The sequence below is a fragment of the Liolophura sinensis genome, chromosome 13 (genome assembly GCF_032854445.1).
Source record: "Liolophura sinensis isolate JHLJ2023 chromosome 13, CUHK_Ljap_v2, whole genome shotgun sequence".
Lineage (NCBI taxonomy): Eukaryota > Metazoa > Mollusca > Polyplacophora > Chitonida > Chitonidae > Liolophura > Liolophura sinensis.
Window position 1 is genome coordinate 6,571,264 of NC_088307.1, and position 20,070 is coordinate 6,591,333.

Consider the following 20,070-nt stretch of genomic DNA (forward strand, 5'->3'; position numbering starts at 1 on the left):
CCTTGCTAGGCATCCCTCCCAGCTGCCGGCATAGACAGGTCCACATTTTGATGCTCAACCTATCTCAAGATTTTTATGGCCTCTTTCTAACAGGCTGGGCCAGGCATGCACCAAAGCTTATTGGCCACGGAATGTTTGGGACTTAGCTACAGCGCTAAACTTTAACACTGTCGCATATTGGAAATAATGGGGATATGGGGCCATTTTGCTGAACAGCCACAAGTTTCGTCGTACTGATATGAAGAGATTTTAAAAGGTTCTCATGATGGTTTGGGGGAGGGAGGGTGGCGTCGTAGTTTACATGGTAGAGCGCGCTTTGCATGCAAGCGGTACCGGGATCGATGCGCGGCATTTCCAAACAACTTTTACTGCAATAAGCTCAAAGTTCACTTTTAGATAGTAGTTTCAGGCTTTAGAAAACATAAGAGGGTTTTTTTAAGATTCGCAGGCCAAGCAATATATATACATTTTTTCATTCATTCCTTTTTCTATTAGCAGGCCTTAGGCTAGAAGGTTTCCTTAATGTATACTACATACTCCAGCAAGGGGAGCTAGCTCAAATGGTAGAGCGCTCGCTTAGCATGCGAGAGGTACCGGGATCGATGCCCTGGTTCTCCAAGTAGTACACTGTTTTTGGTCGTGTTGCACACCGTTTCAAGAAAGCCTACTCGTCCAAACCATTCACCAATTCTGATGTTTATGATGACTGAGAAGCCAGGTACATAAGTGTGCAGCACCACATCCTATTTTCCTTAACAGCCACAAGATTCGTCTTACTCATATGGGGATACGTGGAAAATTCTTCATGGGGGGCTAGCTCACATGGTAGAGCGCTCGCTTTGCATGCGAGAGGTACCGGGATCGATGCCCGGGCTCTCCAAACAACATTTACTGCAATAAGCTCAAAGTTCTCTTTTGAATAGTAGTTTCAGCTTGTAGAAACATAAGCAAGTTTATTTTGAAATTTCACCGGCCAATACATTTTCGTTGATACCTGTGTGTTTTCAGCAGGTCTTAGGCTAGATGTTGTTCTTAATACATACTACATCAACAAACAAGGGGAGACACAAGGAGACAGGTAATGATGAGGCTGCGAGTGACGTCCCCTTGGCCTTGCTAGGCATCCCTCCCAGCTGCCGGCATAGACAGGTCCACATTTTGATGCTCAACCTATCTCAAGATTTTTATGGCCTCTTTCTAACAGGCTGGGCCAGGCATGCACCAAAGCTTATTGGCCACGGAATGTTTGGGACTTAGCTACAGCGCTAAACTTTAACACTGTCGCATATTGGAAATAATGGGGATATGGGGCCATTTTGCTGAACAGCCACAAGTTTCGTCGTACTGATATGAAGAGATTTTAAAAGGTTCTCATGATGGTTTGGGGGAGGGAGGGTGGCGTCGTAGTTTACATGGTAGAGCGCGCTTTGCATGCAAGCGGTACCGGGATCTATGCGCGGCATTTCCAAACAACTTTTACTGCAATAAGCTCAAAGTTCACTTTTAGATAGTAGTTTCAGGCTTTAGAAAACATAAGAGGGTTTTTTTTAGATTCGCAGGCCAAGCAATATATATACATTTTTTCACTCATTCCTTGTTCTATTAGCAGGCCTTAGGCTAGAAGGTTTCCTTAACGTATACTACATACTCCAGCAAGGGGAGCTAGCTCAAATGGTAGAGCGCTCGCTTAGCATGCGAGAGGTACCGGGATCGATGCCCGGGTTCTCCAAGTAGTACATTGTTTTTGATCGTGTTGCACACCGTTTCAAGAAAGCCTACTCGTCCAAACCATTCACCAATTCTGAAGTTTATAATGACTGCGAAGCCAGGTACATAAGTGTGCAGCACCACATCCTATTTTCCTTAACAGCCACAAGATTCGTCTTACTCATATGGGGATACGTGGAAAATTCTTCATGGGGGGCTAGCTCACATGGTAGAGCGCTCGCTTTGCATGCGAGAGGCACGGGGATCGATGCCCGGGCTCTCCAAACAACATTTACTGCAATAAGCTCAAAGTCCTCTTTTTGAATAGTAGTTTCAGCTTGTAGAAACATAAGCAAGTTTATTTTGAAATTTCACCGGCCAATATATTTTCGCTGATACCTGTGTTTTCAGCAGGTCTTAGGCTAGATGTTGTTCTTAATACATACTACATCAACAAACAAGGGGAGCCACAAGGAGACACAAGGAGACAGGTAGTGATGAGGCTGCGAGTGACGTCCCCTTGGCCTTGCTAGGCATCCCTCCCAGCTGCCGGCATAGACAGGTCCACATTTTGATGCTCAACCTATCTCAAGATTTTTATGGCCTCTTTCTAACAGGCTGGGCCAGGCATGCACCAAAGCTTATTGGCCACGGAATGTTTGGGACCGAGCTACAGCGCTAAACTTTAACATTGTCGCATATTGGAAATAATGAGGATATGGGGCCATTTTGCTGAACAGCCACAAGTTTCGTCGTACTGATATGAAGAGATTTTAAAAGGTCCTCATGGTGGTTTGGGGGAGGGGGGGGGGGCGTCGTAGTCAACATGGTAGAGCGCACTTTGCATGCAAGCGGTACCGGGATCTATGCGCGGCATTTCCAAACAACTTTTACTGCAATAAGCTCAAAGTTCACTTTTAGATAGTAGTTTCAGGCTTTAGAAAACATAAGAGGTTTTTTTAGATTCGCAGGCCAAGCAATATATATACATTTTTTCCCTCATTCCTTTTTCTATTAGCAGGCCTTAGGCTAGAAGGTTGTCCTTAATGTATAGTACATACTACAGCAAGGGGAGCTAGCTCAAATGGTAGGGTGCTCTCCTAGCATGCGAGAGGTACCGGGATCGATGCCCGGGTTCTCCAAGTAGTACATTGTTTTTGATCGTGTTGCACACCGTTTCAAGAAAGCCTACTCGTCCAAACCATTCACCAATTCTATTGTTTATGATGACTGAGAAGCCAGGTACATAGGTGTGCAGCACCACATCCTATTTTCCTTAACAGTCACAAGATTCGTCTTACTCATATGGGGATACGTGGAAAATTCTACATGGGGGGCTAGCTCACATGGTAGAGCGCTCGCTTTGCATGCGAGAGGTACCGGGATCTATGCCCGGGCTCTCCAAACAACATTTACTGCAATAAGCTCAAAGTTCTCTTTTGAATAGTAGTTTCAGCTTGTAGAAACATAAGCAAGCTTATTTTGAAATTTCACCGGCCAATATATTTTCGCTGATACCTGTGTTTTCAGCAGGTCTTAGGCTAGATGTTGTTCTAAATACATACTACATCAACAAACAAGGGCAGCCACAAGGAGACACAAGGAGACAGGTAGTGATGAGGCTGCGAGTGACGTCCCCTTGGCCTTGCTAGGCATCCCTCCCAGCTGCCGGCATAGACAGGTCCACATTTTGATGCTCAACCTATCTCAAGATTTTTATGGCCTCTTTCTAACAGGCTGGGCCAGGCATGCACCAAAGCTTATTGGCCACGGAATGTGGGACTGAGCTACAGCGCTAAACTTTAACACTGTCGCATATTGGAAATAATGGGGATATGGGGCCATTTTGCTGAACAGCCACAAGTTTCGTCGTACTGATATGAAGAGATTTTAAAAGGTTCTCATGATGGTTTGGGGGAGGGAGGGTGGCGTCGTAGTTTACATGGTAGAGCGCGCTTTGCATGCAAGGGGTACCGGGATCGATGCGCGGCATTTCCAAACAACTTTTACTGCAATAAGCTCAAAGTTCACTTTTAGATAGTAGTTTCAGGCTTTAGAAAACATAAGAGGGTTTTTTTAAGATTCGCAGGCCAAGCAATATATATACATTTTTTCATTCATTCCTTTTTCTATTAGCAGGCCTTAGGCTAGAAGGTTTCCTTAATGTATACTACATACTCCAGCAAGGGGAGCTAGCTCAAATGGTAGAGCGCTCGCTTAGCATGCGAGAGGTACCGGGATCGATGCCCTGGTTCTCCAAGTAGTACACTGTTTTTGGTCGTGTTGCACACCGTTTCAAGAAAGCCTACTCGTCCAAACCATTCACCAATTCTGATGTTTATGATGACTGAGAAGCCAGGTACATAAGTGTGCAGCACCACATCCTATTTTCCTTAACAGCCACAAGATTCGTCTTACTCATATGGGGATACGTGGAAAATTCTTCATGGGGGGCTAGCTCACATGGTAGAGCGCTCGCTTTGCATGCGAGAGGTACCGGGATCGATGCCCGGGCTCTCCAAACAACATTTACTGCAATAAGCTCAAAGTTCTCTTTTGAATAGTAGTTTCAGCTTGTAGAAACATAAGCAAGTTTATTTTGAAATTTCACCGGCCAATACATTTTCGCTGATACCTGTGTGTTTTCAGCAGGTCTTAGGCTAGATGTTGTTCTTAATACATACTACATCAACAAACAAGGGGAGACACAAGGAGACAGGTAATGATGAGGCTGCGAGTGACGTCCCCTTGGCCTTGCTAGGCATCCCTCCCAGCTGCCGGCATAGACAGGTCCACATTTTGATGCTCAACCTATGTCAAGATTTTTATGGCCTCTTTCTAACAGGCTGGGCCAGGCATGCACCAAAGCTTATTGGCCACGGAATGTTTAGGACTGAGCTACAGCGCTAAACTTTAACACTGTCGCATATTGGAAATAATGGGGATATGGGGTCATTTTGCTGAACAGCCACAAGTTTCGTCGTACTGATATGAAGAAATTTTAAAAGGTTCTCATGGTGGTTTGGGGGAGGGAGGGTGGCGTCGTAGTTTACATGGTAGAGCGCGCTTTGCATGCAAGCGGTACCGGGATCGATGCGCGGCATTTCCAAACAACTTTTACTGCAATAAGCTCAAAGTTCACTTTTAGATAGTAGTTTCAGGCTTTAGAAAACATAAGAGGGTTTTTTTAAGATTCGCAGGCCAAGCAATATATATACATTTTTTCACTCATTCCTTTTTCTATTAGCAGGCCTTAGGCTAGAAGGTTTCCTTAATGTATACTACATACTCCAGCAAGGGGAGCTAGCTCAAATGGTAGAGCGCTCGCTTAGCATGCGAGAGGTACCGGGATCGATGCCCGGGTTCTCCAAGTAGTACACTGTTTTTGGTCGTGTTGCACACCGTTTCAAGAAAGCCTACTCGTCCAAACCATTCACCAATTCTGATGTTTATGATGACTGAGAAGCCAGGTACATAAGTGTGCAGCACCACATCCTATTTTCCTTAACAGCCACAAGATTCGTCTTACTCATATGGGGATACGTGGAAAATTCTTCATGGGGGGCTAGCTCATATGGTAGAGCGCTCGCTTTGCATGCGAGAGGTACCGGGATCGATGCCCGGGCTCTCCAAACAACATTTACTGCAATAAGCTCAAAGTTCTCTTTTGAATAGTAGTTTCAGCTTGTAGAAACATAAGCAAGTTTATTTTGAAATTTCACCGGCCAATATATTTTCGCTGATACCTGTGTGTTTTCAGCAGGTCTTAGGCTAGATGTTGTTCTTAATACATACTACATCAACAAACAAGGGGAGACACAAGGAGACAGGTAATGATGAGGCTGCGAGTGACGTCCCCTTGGCCTTGCTAGGCATCCCTCCCAGCTGCCGGCTTAAACAGGTCCACATTTTGATGCTCAACCTATCTCAAGATTTTTATGGCCTCTTTCTAACAGGCTGGGCCAGGCATGCACCAAAGCTTATTGGCCACGGAATGTTTGGGACTTAGCTACAGCGCTAAACTTTAACACTGTCGCATATTGGAAATAATGGGGATATGGGGCCATTTTGCTGAACAGCCACAAGTTTCGTCGTACTGATATGAAGAGATTTTAAAAGGTTCTCAATGATGGTTTGGGGGAGGGAGGGTGGCGTCGTAGTTTACATGGTAGAGCGCGCTTTGCATGCAAGCGGTACCGGGATCGATGCGCGGCATTTCCAAACAACTTTTACTGCAATAAGCTCAAAGTTCACTTTTAGATAGTAGTTTCAGGCTTTAGAAAACATAAGAGGGTTTTTTTAAGATTCGCAGGCCAAGCAATATATATACATTTTTTCATTCATTCCTTTTTCTATTAGCAGGCCTTAGCTAGAAGGTTTCCTTAATGTATACTACATACTCCAGCAAGGGGAGCTAGCTCAAATGGTAGAGCGCTCGCTTAGCATGCGAGAGGTACCCGGATCGATGCCCTGGTTCTCCAAGTAGTACACTGTTTTTGGTCGTGTTGCACACCGTTTCAAGAAAGCCTACTCGTCCAAACCATTCACCAATTCTGATGTTTATGATGACTGAGAAGCCAGGTACATAAGTGTGCAGCACCACATCCTATTTTCCTTAACAGCCACAAGATTCGTCTTACTCATATGGGGATACGTGGAAAATTCTTCATGGGGGGCTAGCTCACATGGTAGAGCGCTCGCTTTGCATGCGAGAGGTACCGGGATCGATGCCCGGGCTCTCCAAACAACATTTACTGCAATAAGCTCAAAGTTCTCTTTTGAATAGTAGTTTCAGCTTGTAGAAACATAAGCAAGTTTATTTTGAAATTTCACCGGCCAATACATTTTCGCTGATACCTGTGTGTTTTCAGCAGGTCTTAGGCTAGATGTTGTTCTTAATACATACTACATCAACAAACAAGGGGAGACACAAGGAGACAGGTAATGATGAGGCTGCGAGTGACGTCCCCTTGGCCTTGCTAGGCATCCCTCCCAGCTGCCGGCATAGACAGGTCCACATTTTGATGCTCAACCTATCTCAAGATTTTTATGGCCTCTTTCTAACAGGCTGGGCCAGGCATGCACCAAAGCTTATTTGCCACGGAATGTTTGGGACTTAGCTACAGCGCTAAACTTTAACACTGTCGCATATTGGAAATAATGGGGATATGGGGCCATTTTGCTGAACAGCCACAAGTTTCGTCGTACTGATATGAAGAGATTTTAAAAGGTTCTCATGATGGTTTGGGGGAGGGAGGGTGGCGTCGTAGTTTACATGGTAGAGCGCGCTTTGCATGCAAGCGGTACCGGGATCTATGCGCGGCATTTCCAAACAACTTTTACTGCAATAAGCTCAAAGTTCACTTTTAGATAGTAGTTTCAGGCTTTAGAAAACATAAGAGGGTTTTTTTTAGATTCGCAGGCCAAGCAATATATATACATTTTTTCACTCATTCCTTGTTCTATTAGCAGGCCTTAGGCTAGAAGGTTTCCTTAACGTATACTACATACTCCAGCAAGGGGAGCTAGCTCAAATGGTAGAGCGCTCGCTTAGCATGCGAGAGGTACCGGGATCGATGCCCGGGTTCTCCAAGTAGTACATTGTTTTTGATCGTGTTGCACACCGTTTCAAGAAAGCCTACTCGTCCAAACCATTCACCAATTCTGAAGTTTATAATGACTGAGAAGCCAGGTACATAAGTGTGCAGCACCACATCCTATTTTCCTTAACAGCCACAAGATTCGTCTTACTCATATGGGGATACGTGGAAAATTCTTCATGGGGGGCTAGCTAACATGGTAGAGCGCTCGCTTTGCATGCGAGAGGCACGGGGATCGATGCCCGGGCTCTCCAAACAACATTTACTGCAATAAGCTCAAAGTTCTCTTTTGAATAGTAGTTTCAGCTTGTAGAAACATAAGCAAGTTTATTTTGAAATTTCACCGGCCAATACATTTTCGCTGATACCTGTGTTTTCAGCAGGTCTTAGGCTAGATGTTGTTCTTAATACATACTACATCAACAAACAAGGGGAGCCACAAGGAGACACAAGGAGACAGGTAGTGATGAGGCTGCGAGTGACGTCCCCTTGGCCTTGCTAGGCATCCCTCCCAGCTGCCGGCATAGACAGGTCCACATTTTGATGCTCAACCTATGTCAAGATTTTTATGGCCTCTTTCTAACAGGCTGGGCCAGGCATGCACCAAAGCTTATTGGCCACGGAATGTTTGGGACCGAGCTACAGCGCTAAACTTTAACATTGTCGCATATTGGAAATAATGAGGATATGGGGCCATTTTGCTGAACAGCCACAAGTTTCGTTGTACTGATATGAAGAGATTTTAAAAGGTTCTCATGGTGGCTTGGGGGAGGGGGGGCGTGGTAGTCAACATGGTAGAGCGCGCTTTGCATGCAAGCGGTACCGGGATCGATGCGCGGCATTTCCAAACAACTTTTCCTGCAAAGAGCTCAAAGTTCACTTTTAGATAGTAGTTTCAGGCTTTAGAAAACATAAGAGGGGTTTTTTTAGATTCGCAGGCCAAGCAATATATGTATATTTTTTCGCTCATTCCTTTTCTATTAGCAGGCCTTAGGCTAGAAGGTTGTCCTTAATGTATAGTACATACTACAGCAAGGGGAGCTAGCTCAAATGGTAGGGTGCTCTCCTAGCATGCGAGAGGTACCGGGATCGATGCCCGGGTTCTCCAAGTAGTACATTGTTTTTGATCGTGTTGCACACCGTTTCAAGAAAGCCTACTCGTCCAAACCATTCACCAATTCTATTGTTTATGATGACTGAGAAGCCAGGTACATAGGTGTGCAGCACCACATCCTATTTTCCTTAACAGTCACAAGATTCGTCTTAGTCATATGGGGATACGTGGAAAATTCTACATGGGGGGCTAGCTCACATGGTAGAGCGCTCGCTTTGCATGCGAGAGGTACCGGGATCTATGCCCGGGCTCTCCAAACAACATTTACTGCAATAAGCTCAAAGTTCTCTTTTGAATAGTAGTTTCAGCTTGTAGAAACATAAGTTTATTTTGAAATTTCACCGGCCAATATATTTTCGCTGATACCTGTGTTTTCAGCAGGTCTTAGGCTAGATGTTGTTCTAAATACATACTACATCAACAAACAAGGGCAGCCACAAGGAGACACAAGGAGACAGGTAGTGATGAGGCTGCGAGTGACGTCCCCTTGGCCTTGCTAGGCATCCCTCCCAGCTGCCGGCATAGACAGGTCCACATTTTGATGCTCAACCTATCTCAAGATTTTTATGGCCTCTTTCTAACAGGCTGGGCCAGGCATGCCCAAAGCTTATTGGCCACGGAATGTTTGGGACTGAGCTACAGCGCTAAACTTTAACATTGTCGCATATTGGGAATATTGAGGATATGGGGCCATTTTGCTGAACAGCCACAAGTTTCGTCGTACTGATATGAAGAGATTTTAAAAGGTTCTCATGGTGGTTTGGGGGAGGGGGGGGGGGGGGCGTCGTAGTCAACATGGTAGAGCGCGCTTTGCATGCAAGCGGTACCGGGATCGATGAGCGGCATTTCCAAACAACTTTTCCTGCAATGAGCTCAAAGTTCACTTTTAGATAGTAGTTTCAGGCTTTAGAAAACATAAGAGGGGTTTTTTTTAGATTCGCAGGCCAAGCAATATATATATATTTTTTCGCTCATTCCTTTTCTATTAGCAGACCTTAGGCTAGAAGGTTGTTGTTAATGTATACTACATACTCCAGCAAGGGGAGCTAGCTCAAATGGTAGAGCGCTCGCTTAGCATGCGAGAGGTACCAGGATCGATGCCCGGGTTCTCCAAGTAGTACATTGTTTTTGATCGTGTTGCACACCGTTTCAAGAAAGCCTACTCGTCCAAACCATTCACCAATTCTGATGTTTATGATGACTGAGAAGCCAGGTACATAGGTGTGCAGCACCACATCCTATTTTCCTTAACAGCCACAAGATTCGTCTTACTCATATGGGGATACGTGGAAAATTCTTCATGGGGGGGCTAGCTCACATGGTAGAGCGCTCGCTTTGCATGCGAGAGGTACCGGGATCGATGCCCGGGCTCTCCAAACAACATTTTCTGCAATAAGCTCAAAGTTCTCTTTTGAATAGTAGTTTCAGCTTGTAGAAACATAAGCAAGTTTATTTTGAAATTTCACCGGCCAATATATTTTCGCTGATACCTGTGTTTTCAGCAGGTCTTAGGCTAGATGTTGTTCTTAATACATACTACATCAACAAACAAGGGGAGCCACAAGGAGACACAAGGAGACAGGTAGTGATGAGGCTGCAAGTGACGTCCCCTTGGCCTTGCTAGGCATCCCTCCCAGCTGCCGGCATAGACAGGTTGACATTTTGATGCTCAACCTATGTCAAGATTTTGATGGCCTCTTTCTTACAGGCTGGGCCAGGCATGCACCAAAGCTTATTGGCCACGGAATGTTTGGGACTGAGCTACAGCGCTAAACTTTAACATTGTCGCATATTGGGAATATTGAGGATATGGGGCCATTTTGCTGAACAGCCACAAGTTTCGTCGTACTGATATGAAGAGATTTTAAAAGGTTCTCATGGTGGTTTGGGGGAGGGGGGGGGGGGTGCGGCGTAGTCAACATGGTAGAGCGCGCTTTGCATGCAAGCGGTACCGGGATCGATGCGCGGCATTTCCAAACAACTTTTTCTGCAATAAGCTCAAAGTTCACTTTTAGATAGTAGTTTCAGGCTTTAGAAAACATAAGAGGGTTTTTTTTAGATTCGCTGGCAAAGCAATATATATATATTTTTTCGCTCATTCCTTTTTCTATTAGCAGGCCTTAGGCTAGAAGGTTGTCCTAAATGTATACTACATACTACAGCAAGGGGAGCTAGCTCAAATGGTAGAGCGCTCGCTTAGCATGCGAGAGGTACCAGGATCGATGCCCGGGTTCTCCAAGTAGTACATTGTTTTTGATCGTGTTGCACACCGTTTCAAGAAAGCCTACTCGTCCAAACCATTCACCAATTCTGATGTTTATAATGACTGAGAAGCCAGGTACATAAGTGTGCAGCACCACATCCTATTTTCCTTAACAGCCACAAGATTCGTCTTACTCATATGGGGATACGTGGAAAATTCTTCATGGGGGGCTAGCTCACATGGTAGAGCGCTCGCTTTGCATGCGAGAGGCACCGGGATCGATGCCCGGGCTCTCCAAACAACATTTACTGCAATAAGCTCAAAGTCCTCTTTTGAATAGTAGTTTCAGCTTGTAGAAACATAAGCAAGTTTAATTTGAAATTTCACCGGCCAATATATTTTCGCTGATACCTGTGTTTTCAGCAGGCCTTAGGCTAGATGTTGTTCTTAATACATACTACATCAACAAACAAGGGGAGCCACAAGGAGACACAAGGAGACAGGTAGTGATGAGGCTGCGAGTGACGTCCCCTTGGCCTTGCTAGGCATCCCTCCCAGCTGCCGGCATAGACAGGTCCACATTTTGATGCTCAACCTATGTCAAGATTTTTTGGCCTCTTTCTAACAACCTGGGCCAGGCATGCACCAAAGCTTATTGGCCACGGAATGTTTGGGGCCGAGCTACAGCGCTAAACTTTAACATTGTCGCATATTGGAAATAATGAGGATATGGGGCCATTTTGCTGAACAGCCACAAGTTTCGTCGTACTGATATGAAGAGATTTTAAAAGGTTCTCATGGTGGTTTGGGGGAGGGGGGGCGTCGTAGTCAACATGGTAGAGCGCGCTTTGCATGCAAGGGGTACCGGGATCGATGCGCGGCATTTCCAAACAACTTTTCCTGCAATGAGCTTAAAGTTCACTTTAAGATTGTAGTTTCAGGCTTTAGAAAACATAAGAGGGTTTTTTTTAGATTCGCACGCCAAGCAATATATATACATTTTTTCACTCATTCCTTTTCTATTAGCGGGCCTTAGGCTAGAAGGTTTCCTTAATGTATACTACATACTCCAGCAAGGGGAGCTAGCTCAAATGGTAGAGCGCTCGCTTAGCATGCGAGAGGTACCGGGATCGATGCCCGGGTTCTCCAAGTAGTACATTGTTTTTGATCGTGTTGCACACCGTTTCAAGAAAGCCTACTCGTCCAAACCATTCACCAATTCTGATGTTTATGATGACTGAGAAGCCAGGTACATAGGTGTGCAGCACCACATCCTATTTTCCTTAACAGCCACAAGATTCGTCTTACTCATATGGGGATACGTGGAAAATTCTTCATGGGGGGGCTAGCTCACATGGTAGAGCGCTCGCTTTGCATGCGAGAGGTACCGGGATCGATGCCCGGGCTCTCCAAACAACATTTTCTGCAATAAGCTCAAAGTTCTCTTTTGAATAGTAGTTTCAGCTTGTAGAAACATAAGCAAGTTTATTTTGAAATTTCACCGGCCAATATATTTTCGCTGATACCTGTGTTTTCAGCAGGTCTTAGGCTAGATGTTGTTCTTAATACATACTACATCAACAAACAAGGGGAGCCACAAGGAGACACAAGGAGACAGGTAGTGATGAGGCTGCGAGTGACGTCCCCTTGGCCTTGCTAGGCATCCCTCCCAGCTGCCGGCATAGACAGGTCGACATTTTGATGCTCAACCTATGTCAAGATTTTGATGGCCTCTTTCTTACAGGCTGGGCCAGGCATGCACCAAAGCTTATTGGCCACGGAATGTTTGGGACTGAGCTACAGCGCTAAACTTTAACATTGTCGCATATTGGGAATATTGAGGATATGGGGCCATTTTGCTGAACAGCCACAAGTTTCGTCGTACTGATATGAAGAGATTTTAAAAGGTTCTCATGGTGGTTTGGGGGAGGGGGGGGGGGGCGTCGTAGTCAACATGGTAGAGCGCGCTTTGCATGCAAGCGGTACCGGGATCGATGAGCGGCATTTCCAAACAACTTTTCCTGCAATGAGCTCAAAGTTCACTTTTAGATAGTAGTTTCAGGCTTTAGAAAACATAAGAGGGGTTTTTTTTAGATTCGCAGGCCAAGCAATATATATATATTTTTTCGCTCATTCCTTTTCTATTAGCAGACCTTAGGCTAGAAGGTTGTTCTTAATGTATACTACATACTCCAGCAAGGGGAGCTAGCTCAAATGGTAGAGCGCTCGCTTAGCATGCGAGAGGTACCGGGATCGATGCCCGGGTTCTCCAAGTAGTACATTGTTTTTGATCGTGTTGCACACCGTTTCAAGAAAGCCTACTCGTCCAAACCATTCACCAATTCTGATGTTTATGATGACTGAGAAGCCAGGTACATAGGTGTGCAGCACCACATCCTATTTTCCTTAACAGCCACAAGATTCGTCTTACTCATATGGGTATACGTGGAAAATTCTTCATGGGGGGGCTAGCTCACATGGTAGAGCGCTCGCTTTGCATGCGAGAGGTACCGGGATCGATGCCCGGGCTCTCCAAACAACATTTTCTGCAATAAGCTCAAAGTTCTCTTTTGAATAGTAGTTTCAGCTTGTAGAAACATAAGCAAGTTTATTTTGAAATTTCACCGGCCAATATATTTTCGCTGATACCTGTGTTTTCAGCAGGTCTTAGGCTAGATGTTGTTCTAAATACATACTACATCAACAAACAAGGGCAGCCACAAGGAGACACAAGGAGACAGGTAGTGATGAGGCTGCGAGTGACGTCCCCTTGGCCTTGCTAGGCATCCCTCCCAGCTGCCGGCATAAACAGGTCCACATTTTGATGCTCAACCTATCTCAAGATTTTTATGGCCTCTTTCTAACAGGCTGGGCCAGGCATGCACCAAAGCTTATTGGCCACGGAATGTGGGACTGAGCTACAGCGCTAAACTTTAACACTGTCGCATATTGGAAATAATGGGGATATGGGGCCATTTTGCTGAACAGCCACAAGTTTCGTCGTACTGATATGAAGAGATTTTAAAAGGTTCTCATGATGGTTTGGGGGAGGTAGGGTGGCGTCGTAGTTTACATGGTAGAGCGCGCTTTGCATGCAAGCGGTACCGGGATCTATGCGCGGCATTTCCAAACAACTTTTACTGCAATAAGCTCAAAGTTCACTTTTAGATAGTAGTTTCAGGCTTTAGAAAACATAAGAGGGTTTTTTTTAGATTCGCAGGCCAAGCAATATATATACATTTTTTCACTCATTCCTTTTTCTATTAGCAGGCCTTAGGCTAGAAGGTTTCCTTAACGTATACTACATATTCCAGCAAGGGGAGCTAGCTCAAATGGTAGAGCGCTCGCTTAGCATGCGAGAGGTACCGGGATCGATGCCCGGTTTCTCCAAGTAGTACATTGTTTTTGATCGTGTTGCACACCGTTTCAAGAAAGCCTACTCGTCCAAACCATTCACCAATTCTGATGTTTATAATGACTGAGAAGCCAGGTACATAAGTGTGCAGCACCACATCCTATTTTCCTTAACAGCCACAAGATTCGTCTTACTCATATGGGGATACGTGGAAAATTCTTCATGGGGGGCTAGCTCACATGGTAGAGCGCTCGCTTTGCATGCGATAGGTACCGGGATCGATGCCCGGGCTCTCCAAACAACATTTACTGCAATAAGCTCAAAGTCCTCTTTTGAATAGTAGTTTCAGCTTGTAGAAACATAAGCAAGTTTAATTTGAAATTTCACCGGCCAATATATTTTCGCTGATACCTGTGTTTTCAGCAGGTCTTAGGCTAGATGTTGTTCTTAATACATACTACATCAACAAACAAGGGGAGCCACAAGGAGACACAAGGAGACAGGTAGTGATGAGGCTGCGAGTGACGTCCCCTTGGCCTTGCTAGGCATCCCTCCCAGCTGCCGGCATAGACAGGTCCACATTTTGATGCTCAACCTATGTCAAGATTTTTTGGCCTCTTTCTAACAGCCTGGGCCAGGCATGCACCAAAGCTTATTGGCCACGGAATGTTTGGGGCCGAGCTACAGCGCTAAACTTTAACATTGTCGCATATTGGAAATAATGAGGATATGGGGCCATTTAGCTGAACAGCCACAAGTTTCGTCGTACTGATATGAAGAGATTTTAAAAGGTTCTCATGGTGGTTTGGGGGAGGGGGGGCGTCGTAGTCAACATGGTAGAGCGCGCTTTGCATGCAAGGGGTACCGGGATCGATGCGCGGCATTTCCAAACAACTTTTCCTGCAATGAGCTCAAAGTTCACTTTAAGATTGTAGTTTCAGGCTTTAGAAAACATAAGAGGGTTTTTTTAGATTCGCACGCCAAGCAATATATATACATTTTTTTCACTCATTCCTTTTCTATTAGCGGGCCTTAGGCTAGAAGGTTTCCTTAATGTATACTACATACTCCAGCAAGGGGAGCTAGCTCAAATGGTAGAGCGCTCGCTTAGCATGCGAGAGGTACCGGGATCGATGCCCGGGTTCTCCAAGTAGTACATTGTTTTTGATCGTGTTGCACACCGTTTCAAGAAAGCCTACTCGTCCAAACCATTCACCAATTCTGATGTTTATGATGATTGAGAAGCCAGGTACATAGGTGTGCAGCACCACATCCTATTTTCCTTAACAGCCACAAGATTCGTCTTACTCATATGGGGATACGTGGAAAATTCTTCATGGGGGGGCTAGCTCACATGGTAGAGCGCTCGCTTTGCATGCGAGAGGTACCGGGATCGATGCCCGGGCTCTCCAAACAACATTTTCTGCAATAAGCTCAAAGTTCTCTTTTGAATAGTAGTTTCAGCTTGTAGAAACATAAGCAAGTTTATTTTGAAATTTCACCGGCCAATATATTTTCGCTGATACCTGTGTTTTCAGCAGGTCTTAGGCTAGATGTTGTTCTTAATACATACTACATCAACAAACAAGGGGAGCCACAAGGAGACACAAGGAGACAGGTAGTGATGAGGCTGCGAGTGACGTCCCCTTGGCCTTGCTAGGCATCCCTCCCAGCTGCCGGCATAGACAGGTCGACATTTTGATGCTCAACCTATGTCAAGATTTTGATGGCCTCTTTCTTACAGGCTGGGCCAGGCATGCACCAAAGCTTATTGGCCACGGAATGTTTGGGACTGAGCTACAGCGCTAAACTTTAACATTGTCGCATATTGGGAATATTGAGGATATGGGGCCATTTTGCTGAACAGCCACAAGTTTCGTCGTACTGATATGAAGAGATTTTAAAAGGTTCTCATGGTGGTTTGGGGGAGGGGGGGGGGGCGTCGTAGTCAACATGGTAGAGCGCGCTTTGCATGCAAGCGGTACCGGGATCGATGAGCGGCATTTCCAAACAACTTTTCCTGCAATGAGCTCAAAGTTCACTTTTAGATAGTAGTTTCAGGCTTTAGAAAACATAAGAGGGGTTTTTTTTAGATTCGCAGGCCAAGCAATATATATATATTTTTTCGCTCATTCCTTTTCTATTAGCAGACCTTAGGCTAGAAGGTTGTTCTTAATGTATACTACATACTTCAGCAAGGGGAGCTAGCTCAAATGGTAGAGCGCTCGCTTAGCATGCGAGAGTTACCGGGATCGATGCCCGGGTTCTCCAAGTAGTACATTGTTTTTGATCGTGTTGCACACCGTTTCAAGAAAGCCTACTCGTCCAAACCATTCACCAATTCTGATGTTTATGATGACTGAGAAGCCAGGTACATAGGTGTGCAGCACCACATCCTATTTTCCTTAACAGCCACAAGATTCGTCTTACTCATATGGGTATACGTGGAAAATTCTTCATGGGGGGGCTAGCTCACATGGTAGAGCGCTCGCTTTGCATGCGAGAGGTACCGGGATCGATGCCCGGGCTCTCCAAACAACATTTTCTGCAATAAGCTCAAAGTTCTCTTTTGAATAGTAGTTTCAGCTTGTAGAAACATAAGCAAGTTTATTTTGAAATTTCACCGGCCAATATATTTTCGCTGATACCTGTGTTTTCAGCAGGTCTTAGGCTAGATGTTGTTCTTAATACATACTACATCAACAAACAAGGGGAGCCACAAGGAGACACAAGGAGACAGGTAGTGATGAGGCTGCGAGTGACGTCCCCTTGGCCTTGCTAGGCATCCCTCCCAGCTGCCGGCATAGACAGGTCGACATTTTGATGCTCAACCTATGTCAAGATTTTGATGGCCTCTTTCTTACAGGCTGGGCCAGGCATGCACCAAAGCTTATTGGCCACGGAATGTTTGGGACTGAGCTACAGCGCTAAACTTTAACATTGTCGCATATTGGGAATATTGAGGATATGGGGCCATTTTGCTGAACAGCCACAAGTTTCGTCGTACTGATATGAAGAGATTTTAAAAGGTTCTCATGGTTGGTTTGGGGGAGGGGGGGGGGGGTGCGGCGTAGTCAACATGGTAGAGCGCGCTTTGCATGCAAGCGGTACCGGGATCGATGCGCGGCATTTCCAAACAACTTTTTCTGCAATAAGCTCAAAGTTCACTTTTAGATAGTAGTTTCAGGCTTTAGAAAACATAAGAGGGTTTTTTTTAGATTCGCAGGCAAAGCAATATATATATATTTTTTCGCTCATTCCTTTTCTATTAGCAGGCCTTAGGCTAGAAGGTTGTCCTAAATGTATACTACATACTCCAGCAAGGGGAGCTAGCTCAAATGGTAGAGCGCTCGCTTAGCATGCGAGAGGTACCAGTATCGATGCCCGGGTTCGCCAAGTAGTACATTGTTTTTGATCCTGTTGCACACCGTTTCAAGAAAGCCTACTCGTCCAAACCATTCACCAATTCTGATGTTTATAATGACTAAGAAGCCAGGTACATAAGTGTGCAGCACCACATCCTATTTGCCTTAACAGCCACAAGATTCGTCTTAGTCATATGGGGATACGTGGAAAATTCTTCATAGGGGGCTAGCTCACATGGTAGAGCGCTCGCTTTGCATGCGAGAGGTACCGGGATCGATGCCCGGGCTCTCCAAACAACATTTACTGCAATAAGCTTAAAGTTCTCTTTTGAATAGTAGTTTCAGCTTGTAGAAACATAAGCAAGTTTATTTTGAAATTTCACCGGCCAATATATTTTCGCTGATACCTGTGTTTTCAGCAGGTCTTAGGCTAGATGTTGTTCTTAATACATACTGCATCAACAAACAAGGGGAGCCACAAGGAGACACAAGGAGACAGGTAGTGATGAGGCTGCGAGTGACGTCCCCTTGGCCTTGCTAGGCATCCCTCCCAGCTGCCGGCATAGACAGGTCCACATTTTGATGCTCAACCTATCTCAAGATTTTTATGGCCTCTTTCTAACAGGCTGGGCCAGGCATGCACCAAAGCTTAATTGGCCCACGGAATGTTTAGGACTGAGCTACAGCGCTAAACTTTAACACTGTCGCATATTGGAAATAATGGGGATATGGGGTCATTTTACTGAACAGCCCACAAGTTTCGTCGTACTGATATGAAGAAATTTTAAAAGGTTCTCATGATGGTTTTGGGGGATGGAGGGTGGCGTCGTAGTTTACATGGTAGAGCGCGCTTTGCATGCAAGCGGTACCGGATCGATGCGCGGCATTTCCAAACAACTTTTTCTGCAATAAGCTCAAAGTTCACTTTTAGATAGTAGTTTCAGGCTTTAGAAAACATAAGAGGGTTTTTTTAAGATTCGCAGGCCAAGCAATATATATACATTTTTCACTCATTCCTTTTTCTATTAGCAGGCCTTAGGCTAGAAGGTTTCCTTAATGTATACTACATACTCCAGCAAGGGGAGCTAGCTCAAATGGTAGAGCGCTCGCTTAGCATGCGAGAGGTACCGGGATCGATGCCCGGGTTCTCCAAGCAGTACAATGTTTTTGGTCGTGTTGCACACCGTTTCAAGAAGCCTACTCGTCCAAACCATTCACCAATTCTGATGTTTATGATGACTGAGAAGCCAGGTACATAAGTGTGCAGCACCACATCCTATTTTCCTTAACAGCCACAAGATTCGTCTTACTCATATGGGGATACGTGGAAAATTCTTCATGGGGGGCTAGCTCCACATGGTAGAGCGCTCGCTTTGCATGCGAGAGGCACCGGGATCGATGCCCGGGCTCTCCAAACAACATTTACTGCAATAAGCTCAAAGTTCTCTTTTGAATAGTAGTTTCAGCTTTGTAGAAACATAAGCAAGTTTATTTTGAAATTTCACCGGCCAATATATTTTCGCTGATACCTGTGTTTTCAGCAGGTCTTAGGCTAGATGTTGTTCTTAATACATACTGCATCAACAAACAAGGGGAGCCACAAGGAGACACAAGGAGACGGGTAGTGATGAGGCTGCGAGTGACGTCCCCTTGGCCTTGCTAGGCATCCCTCCCAGCTGCCGGCATAGACAGGTCCACATTTTGATGCTCAACCTATGTCAAGATTTTGATGGCCTCTTTCTTACATGCTGGGCCAGGCACCAAAGCTTATTGGCCACGGAATGTTTGGGACTGAGCTACAGCGCTAAACTTTAACACTGTCGCATATTGGAAATAATGGGGATATGGGGCCATTTTGCTGAACAGCCACAAGTTTCGTCGTACTGATATGAAGAAGAGATTTTAAAAGGTTCTCATGGTGGTTTGGGGGGAGGGGGGGGGGGGGTGTCGTAGTCAACATGGTAGAGCGCGCTTTGCATGCAAGCGGTACCGGGATCGATGCGCGGCATTTCCAAACAACTTTTACTGCAATGAGCTCAAAGTTCACTTTTAGATAGTAGTTTCAGGCTTTAGAAAACATAAGAGGGTTTTATTTTTAGATTAGCAGGCCAAGCAATATATATATATTTTTTCGCTCATTCCTTTTCTATTAGCAGGCCTTAGGCTAGAAGGTTGTCCTAAATGTATACTACATACTCCAGCAAGGGGAGCTAGCTCAAAAGGTAGAGCGCTCGCTTAGCATGCGAGAGGTACCAGGATTGATGCCCGGGTTCGCCAAGTAGTACATTGTTTTTGATCCTGTTGCACACCGTTTCAAGAAAGCCTACTCGTCCAAACCATTCACCAATTCTGATGTTTATAATGACTAAGAAGCCAGGTACATAAGTGTGCAGCACCACATCCTATTTTCCTTAACAGCCACAAGATTCGTCTTACTCATATGGGGATACGTGGAAAATTCTTCATGGGGGGCTAGCTCACATGGTAGAGCGAGAGAGGTACCGGGATCGATGCCCGGGCTCTCCAAACAACATTTACTGCAATAAGCTTCAAAGTCCTCTTTTGAATAGTAGTTTCAGCTTGAAGAAACATAAGCAAGTTTATTTTGAAATTTCACCGGCCAATATATTTTCGTTGATACCTGTGTTTTCAGCAGGTCTTAGGCTAGATGTTGTTCTTAATACATACTACATCAACAAACAAGGGAGCCACAAGGAGACACAAGG

The 20,070-nt window shown here is 45.1% G+C and overlaps 17 non-coding genes across 17 annotated transcripts; all 17 read left to right on the top strand.

Annotated features, from left to right (window-relative positions):
- Nucleotides 1-807: 807 nt before the first annotated feature.
- On the top strand, nucleotides 808-880 carry Trnaa-ugc (transfer RNA alanine (anticodon UGC)). The gene has a single exon. It is a non-coding gene; the product is annotated as a tRNA-Ala (tRNA).
- A 776-nt stretch (nucleotides 881-1,656) lies between these two features.
- Trnaa-agc (transfer RNA alanine (anticodon AGC)) lies at nucleotides 1,657-1,729 on the top strand. Its single transcript has one exon. It is a non-coding gene; the product is annotated as a tRNA-Ala (tRNA).
- Nucleotides 1,730-4,155: 2,426 nt separating this feature from the next.
- Nucleotides 4,156-4,228, top strand: Trnaa-ugc (transfer RNA alanine (anticodon UGC)). The gene has a single exon. It is a non-coding gene; the product is annotated as a tRNA-Ala (tRNA).
- Nucleotides 4,229-5,004: 776 nt separating this feature from the next.
- On the top strand, nucleotides 5,005-5,077 carry Trnaa-agc (transfer RNA alanine (anticodon AGC)). Its single transcript has one exon. It is a non-coding gene; the product is annotated as a tRNA-Ala (tRNA).
- Nucleotides 5,078-5,266: 189 nt separating this feature from the next.
- On the top strand, nucleotides 5,267-5,339 carry Trnaa-ugc (transfer RNA alanine (anticodon UGC)). The gene has a single exon. It is a non-coding gene; the product is annotated as a tRNA-Ala (tRNA).
- Nucleotides 5,340-6,377: 1,038 nt separating this feature from the next.
- On the top strand, nucleotides 6,378-6,450 carry Trnaa-ugc (transfer RNA alanine (anticodon UGC)). Its single transcript has one exon. It is a non-coding gene; the product is annotated as a tRNA-Ala (tRNA).
- Nucleotides 6,451-7,226: 776 nt separating this feature from the next.
- Nucleotides 7,227-7,299, top strand: Trnaa-agc (transfer RNA alanine (anticodon AGC)). The gene has a single exon. It is a non-coding gene; the product is annotated as a tRNA-Ala (tRNA).
- Nucleotides 7,300-9,724: 2,425 nt separating this feature from the next.
- Trnaa-ugc (transfer RNA alanine (anticodon UGC)) lies at nucleotides 9,725-9,797 on the top strand. The gene has a single exon. It is a non-coding gene; the product is annotated as a tRNA-Ala (tRNA).
- Nucleotides 9,798-10,848: 1,051 nt separating this feature from the next.
- Trnaa-ugc (transfer RNA alanine (anticodon UGC)) lies at nucleotides 10,849-10,921 on the top strand. Its single transcript has one exon. It is a non-coding gene; the product is annotated as a tRNA-Ala (tRNA).
- A 779-nt stretch (nucleotides 10,922-11,700) lies between these two features.
- Trnaa-agc (transfer RNA alanine (anticodon AGC)) lies at nucleotides 11,701-11,773 on the top strand. Its single transcript has one exon. It is a non-coding gene; the product is annotated as a tRNA-Ala (tRNA).
- Nucleotides 11,774-11,963: 190 nt separating this feature from the next.
- On the top strand, nucleotides 11,964-12,036 carry Trnaa-ugc (transfer RNA alanine (anticodon UGC)). Its single transcript has one exon. It is a non-coding gene; the product is annotated as a tRNA-Ala (tRNA).
- Nucleotides 12,037-12,823: 787 nt separating this feature from the next.
- On the top strand, nucleotides 12,824-12,896 carry Trnaa-agc (transfer RNA alanine (anticodon AGC)). The gene has a single exon. It is a non-coding gene; the product is annotated as a tRNA-Ala (tRNA).
- Nucleotides 12,897-13,086: 190 nt separating this feature from the next.
- Nucleotides 13,087-13,159, top strand: Trnaa-ugc (transfer RNA alanine (anticodon UGC)). The gene has a single exon. It is a non-coding gene; the product is annotated as a tRNA-Ala (tRNA).
- A 1,896-nt stretch (nucleotides 13,160-15,055) lies between these two features.
- Trnaa-agc (transfer RNA alanine (anticodon AGC)) lies at nucleotides 15,056-15,128 on the top strand. The gene has a single exon. It is a non-coding gene; the product is annotated as a tRNA-Ala (tRNA).
- A 190-nt stretch (nucleotides 15,129-15,318) lies between these two features.
- Trnaa-ugc (transfer RNA alanine (anticodon UGC)) lies at nucleotides 15,319-15,391 on the top strand. The gene has a single exon. It is a non-coding gene; the product is annotated as a tRNA-Ala (tRNA).
- Nucleotides 15,392-16,440: 1,049 nt separating this feature from the next.
- Trnaa-ugc (transfer RNA alanine (anticodon UGC)) lies at nucleotides 16,441-16,513 on the top strand. The gene has a single exon. It is a non-coding gene; the product is annotated as a tRNA-Ala (tRNA).
- Nucleotides 16,514-18,423: 1,910 nt separating this feature from the next.
- On the top strand, nucleotides 18,424-18,496 carry Trnaa-agc (transfer RNA alanine (anticodon AGC)). The gene has a single exon. It is a non-coding gene; the product is annotated as a tRNA-Ala (tRNA).
- The last annotated feature ends 1,574 nt before the right edge of the window (nucleotides 18,497-20,070 follow it).